Source organism: Puntigrus tetrazona, unplaced genomic scaffold (assembly GCF_018831695.1).
Source record: "Puntigrus tetrazona isolate hp1 unplaced genomic scaffold, ASM1883169v1 S000000223, whole genome shotgun sequence".
NCBI lineage: Eukaryota > Metazoa > Chordata > Actinopteri > Cypriniformes > Cyprinidae > Puntigrus > Puntigrus tetrazona.
In genome coordinates this window covers 937,501-943,608 of record NW_025047891.1, presented here as the reverse complement: position 1 = coordinate 943,608, position 6,108 = coordinate 937,501, and positions in this window count along the sequence as shown.

Genomic DNA, 6,108 nt, shown 5'->3' with positions numbered 1-6,108 from the left:
TATTATTCAGTTTTTTTTTTTATGTATTCCTATATTTCTATTCGTTTTGTTTATATATATATATATATATATATATATATATATATATATATATATATATATTTATATATTATGTTGTGTTTTATCTGTCTGCTTTTTGCCCATCATGATTTATTCTCCATCTCCTTGTGCAGCCACGCAGATGAATTTCCCTCCATTTTTTAAAAGACAAATTTAATGAAATTAAACGAGGTTTCAGAAGTGGAGCGTTTCTCGTTTCTCTTTCGTCTCTCGGACACACACACACACACACACACACACACACACACTGTTTTCTGTCACACTCGTTCTGATGGAGGAGTACTGTTCTCAAAACACATGTGTATGCATGAGGAGTGAGTGTGTGTGTGTGTGTGTGTGTGTGTGTGTGTGTGTGTGTGTGTGTGTGTGTGTGTGTGTGTGTGCGTGCGTGTGTGTGCGTGCGTGCGTGTGTGTGTGTGTGTGTGTGTGTGTGAGAGAGAGATACCGGGCCTGATACTGAGGACTTGTGTTTGCAGGAGAAAATGACGGTGACAGCAGAAAATAAGCCAGAAGCCCTCAGATCCAGAGCCACAGATAAAAACACAGAGAACATCACGGATACAGGTGAAAACAGGACTCACACACACACACACACACACACACACACACACACACACACACACAGGCTGATGCTGATATAGTACAGCAGTGTGTCTCTGAAAGAAGTATCTTCTGCTCACCGTGGCTGCATTTATATGATCAAAAATACATAACACTGTAAAACATTACTGTTTAAAACGGGCGGGTGCTCATGCCAATAATCTGAAATCTTTCTCGTGATAAAAAAACGACATTTTAACGTATGTTGACGCACTGCAATCGTTTTTGTCTTTGGATCAAATGAATGTGGCATTGGAGAGCTTAAGATGCTGCGCTTCCTTTCAGACACAAACGCGTCGGTGAGTAAGTACACATATCATGAGAGCACTGCACAGCTGAGCGGTACACAGAGTCGCGAGGGGTCGTTTAACGGGCTTTAATTCGTCTGTGTGTGCTCTTCAGATCAGCTCTAATCAGGAGCCCTGATTAATTAGCCATTAGGCAGAGTGGGGTTGTTTATATAGTGTGTGATTCAAACAGAGCTCCAGGTGAATACACACAGACAGCCTTGCATGTTCATTTACAGTCGATACGTTTTTAGCAATATTAGCACATTTATATATGTTTAGAAGCTCCCTTATGGCTCGTCCGCCATCTTGGATTTCTCCACAAGCAGTGCAGATCTTATAGAGCAGAAGAATGCTTTATTTAGTTATGCGAACGTTTGAGGAAACTTTTATTCTACGATCTTGACCACTTTCCAACAGCGTTCCTCGTAATGATTCGTTCTCCCAGGTTTTCTCTCAAGATTTAGTTCATGACGTAAAATAACGTTTCAGTTTTCTTCTATTCAGCAAATATTGAGAATGTCAAGAAGTTCCAAGAACATTGTTCTAAATATGTTTCCTCTCAACGTATATATATATATATATATATATATATATATATATATATATATATATATATATATATCTCAAATATAAATGTAATAAGCATTATTACCTTCAAAAAAACATTGTTATGGGAACATTTTTGGTTATGGGAATATTTCAGTGGGTTTTGAAACAAATTAAGAAATTTAACATCCGTTCCACAAAAGGCTCTTTGGATTTTTAAAATGCTCTCCACATTCGGTCTAAAAAAACCTTCTGTGGCATTTCTGTAAAATCCCCCTTCTGCAACATTTCTTTTTAAGAGCTAGCTCACAGCTACGAAACGTCTTGCTATAACCTTTAAATCAGTTGCGTTTTCATTAATTGCGCGCTCGAATCCCCGAGCCATCGATTCTTTAAGAAGGAGGTCAGTGTTATCGCTCTTATCCTTCAGTCACAAACACACACACGAGTCTGTAGCATCGCCTGGCATCAGACTGTTCTTCCTGAGAAGACCACATTCAATCCACGTAGTAGTTGATTAACAACACGTGATTAATAGAGTGCAGCGGCGATCACATTTAGCGCACTTCCTGAAGTCGGTGGGTTTTTTTAATGTGATGAAATGTCTGAAATGAACTCTACGACGTTTGGAGCGGAAATGCTTCACTTAAAGCCTATATAATGCATTATATAATTAGTTTAAATGCATGAATTATTCCTTGTGATGCACTTTGTAATGCGTGAATATAATAAATAGTAATATTTGTCTTCTACTCGTCACGCCTTTAGAACGTATAATGCTTCAAAACACGACAAACAACTAACCTTCATGCATTTTAACTTTGCGTCCAGTCGCATGGCTATAATGGCCTCATAATGCGTAATGCAAAGATGACGGTTCAGCTCGGCTAAACGGGATGCAGCTCTGAGGACTGCGTTTGTCAAGCGCCCGTGAATCACATCTGTGTGTCAGACTCTCAGTGAAGACGTCTTGTGGTTTGGATACCGACTCATGTTTGAATCCGTTTCAGAGTTTCGTGTCGAGATCTCGTGTCTGCGCCGCTCGTACTTTCCTCAAGGGGTCGTTCAGGAAAGTTTTGTGAAATCTGAAATGCATCTGCTGCTCGGTGGATTGTGGGATAGTTTAGCGTGAGCTGTTTGTCTTTCCTGGCACACGCCGGCGCTTCTCCTTCTGCCGAATGCTAATGTATTCCTGCTCATTCATGTAGCCTGATGTTTGACTGTTCATATCCACACTGCAGCGTATTCTGCTCAAGAACTCACAAAAATATGTTGGAATGGGCCATTTTCAAAGCTGAAACATGAGAGGTGGATTACGGACGAATGTTGAATGTCTTGAGATATAGTTTTTTTAACTAGAGCGCCGCGTTTTTTAAATGCACGTCATGCGTGAGACACTGCAAAAGACACGAGACTCGAGCGCAGCTGTCTAGTGAGCGCACGATTCTGTGAACGAGAGCTAAGAATGTCTCGCTAGCATTCAAACGAAGTTCCCTAAGCGTTCAGAACCACCAGACGCTTGTTTTGTGAACGTAAAGGAACGTTCTTGGAACGTTTGAATTTGAATGTTTCCTGAACGTTCTAAAATGATTTGCAACATTCCGCTAAAATGTTTGCAAACGAAAACATTTGGTGAACTGTGTATAATAAGTTCTGAATGCTACATTTGTTTTGTTTTCGGAAACATTCCATTCGCAAACGTTATTGGAACGTTACATTTGAATGTTCTCTGAACATTCTAAAACGATTAGCAGCATTTAAAAAAACGTTGCACAAGCATTCTGCTAAAGTCTTTCCAGACAAAAACATAAAATGCTTGTGCTAGAACATTATTAAAGATCAGATTTGAATGAACGTTCTGTTAAGGTTACTAGAAGAATGTCCTGAGAATGTTTTGAAAAATGTATTTTGTAAATGTTTTAAATAATTTTCTCGGCTATTCGAACGTTAGCGAAAACATCCGTAATATTAAATTTATTCTTAAATATAACATCTTGTCGTCTAGCAAATGCCTTTGATCGTTCCGAACTAAAATGCTTCAGAAAAACGGACGATGCATAAATGTTAATAACTGTGAATGAATCTTACTGAGCATTTGTTCATAACTTCGAGTGAACCTTTCCAGAAGAAAAAGATAAAGATCGTCCCCTGTTCGTCGGGGTCCAACTTTAAACTAAAGAAAAACATTATTGCATGCTTTCTCTTCCATATCTCAGGGCATTTATAGATATGTTTAGTTTCAGAAGTAAAACAGACACAAATGAGTCATCTAGTTAGATCCCACAGAATGTGGAGCAGCTGATCTTTAAAGACAACCTGAAGTTCATATGTAGTTTGAGCGTGAGACCTGATTGACCTGATAGACCTGATAGCTCTCCCGTACAGATGGATGCGTTTAAGAGCAGACTCGCTCTCTCTCACACTGACCCATAATCTGCTCTCACACCCCACATGCTGCGTTTGTGTTGTTCTCCACATGTTGATGCAGCAGATTTGAGCTGCTGGGGGACATAATTAATGATCTCATTAGAGGGACTTGTTAGCGAGGACAGCGGCTTCCAGTCTACATATGCTCGTTAGTAAAGCGCTTTCATAATTGCTGCCGTTAAAACAAAAACACTGAGGGACAGGGAGCGTCCTGCTGTTAGAAAGCTTTGATTCATCATGAGTCTGATCTACACTATCTGATTATGAATCTGAATCTTCATTAACGGCGGTTTAACTTTAAAAAAATGATTTTTAGTGTACTCAGAACTTTTAATACCCATAAACCCCAGACACTTTGTTTTCCTGGCTAAATGTATAGTAGTTTTAAATCAGATATTAATTGTTTTATTGAACCCTCTGGTCATTTGTAGTCATGAATAGTCATTTTTAACCTGGTAAATTTATTGACACTGTCCTTATGAACACACAAAGAATATATACTCACAATACTCAAGTAGGAAAATACAGAGCAACTTTTATGGACCGATCTACAAATCATTTTGTATAAATATATATTCAAGTGCAGAACTTAATGAAAGTATGTATATGTGTGTGTGTATGTATATATATATATATATATATATATATATATATATAGTATAATTTAGAAGATGTCAAATAAAATAATTAAAAAAAAAGTCATTGTTGCAAGGTAAAAAAAAACACCAACAAATATTCACTTACGCCTTGAAACCTAAAAAGTGCCAGTGTTTTCTGTTCATTTGTGTTTCTGTTAACAAGTTTTTTCATTTATTGGTTTTCCTAAAAAAACTAAAAGTGAAGTAGTTAAGTCCTAGTAAAAGTTTGGTTAACTTTAAAACAAATGCTTATTGCTGAGCCAACACATTATTTTTTAGAGTGCATCATGAAATCCCCTCAAAATACTAAAGATGAAATATTAATGAAACACAGTATAGTACATGCACTTCCTGTTTTTATTATTCTGTCTTATTGTCTTTAGTCTTACTTGAGGACGGAGGATAAAAAGTGACCCGCAAGAGAGGGTATAAAGGGAAGAAGTGTCTTGCTTGAGCTTGTAATGAACTTAGTCTAGTTAGTTTCAGTGTTTTTCTGCACTGACATTATGATCAAATAGTTATTTCTTACAAGCAACATTCATAGTTTTTTCTGTAATCTCACGTCAGTCGTGTTTTCCTGCCGTTTTGTGCTTTTCTATTAGCGCCGGCGCTTTCATGCCGACGTCTGGAGTCCTAATGAAGAGTTTATCGCTCTTGGACGAATGCTGAATGAATTGTGCTCGTCCTGTCATATGGAGAACAATGGCACTTTAATGCGGCTCATATTTCACTTGGGCCGTGGTGGTGTTTATTTCAGAGGTGTGAGCGGGTCACAGACGCTCTCCGTGGGCTTGTCTCTCAGTTCCAGCTCAAAGCTCAGTGTTTATGGAGCTCGTACGCCATTAATCATTTTTCAGCTAAATAATGGTGTCATGCCATAATCCATCATGCACATAGAGCGCCGGGCATTACAGGATGTAATTACACTTAAGAGTATGTGTGTGTGTGTGTGTGTGTGTGTGTGTGTGTGTGTGTGAAGACACTGGTTTCATGTTTGGACTATGAGGATTCATAATGGCAGGATGTTTAAATACTCAATAAATACAGTCATTTTTCCATTTCTGCTGACAGCGGGACTGGTGTCTGACGGGTGGTTGTGTTGCCGTTGCTAGGGTGCCCTTTGTGGTTGCTAGGTGTTTTTTTCCCTGCAGTCCTCAAATTCTGGGATTTTATTTTATACTGCCTGACAAACCTCAGAGTTTAAAAGTCAAATCTAATTTATTTGTAAAGCAAATCATGACGTTAATGTTTTTAATACCTCAATATCTTGATGCCGTACAGCGTTTAACAGTGAAGTACTCACCTTTTTCACCAAATGTCTACAAAAGTGATAGAAAAGATGTAGATGACTATCAAACCTGCATGAGTTTTTTATTCTGCTGAACACAAAAGATATTTTGAAGAATGTTGATGACCAGACAGTTGACTATAATATTCCTTTCAGTTCAGTGGGAATCAGTGACTGCTGTCAGCTGCTTTATTAACAACATCCTTCAAACTACCAGAAAGCTGAAGAATGAAATCTGCTCATCTGGAACAATTTGAGG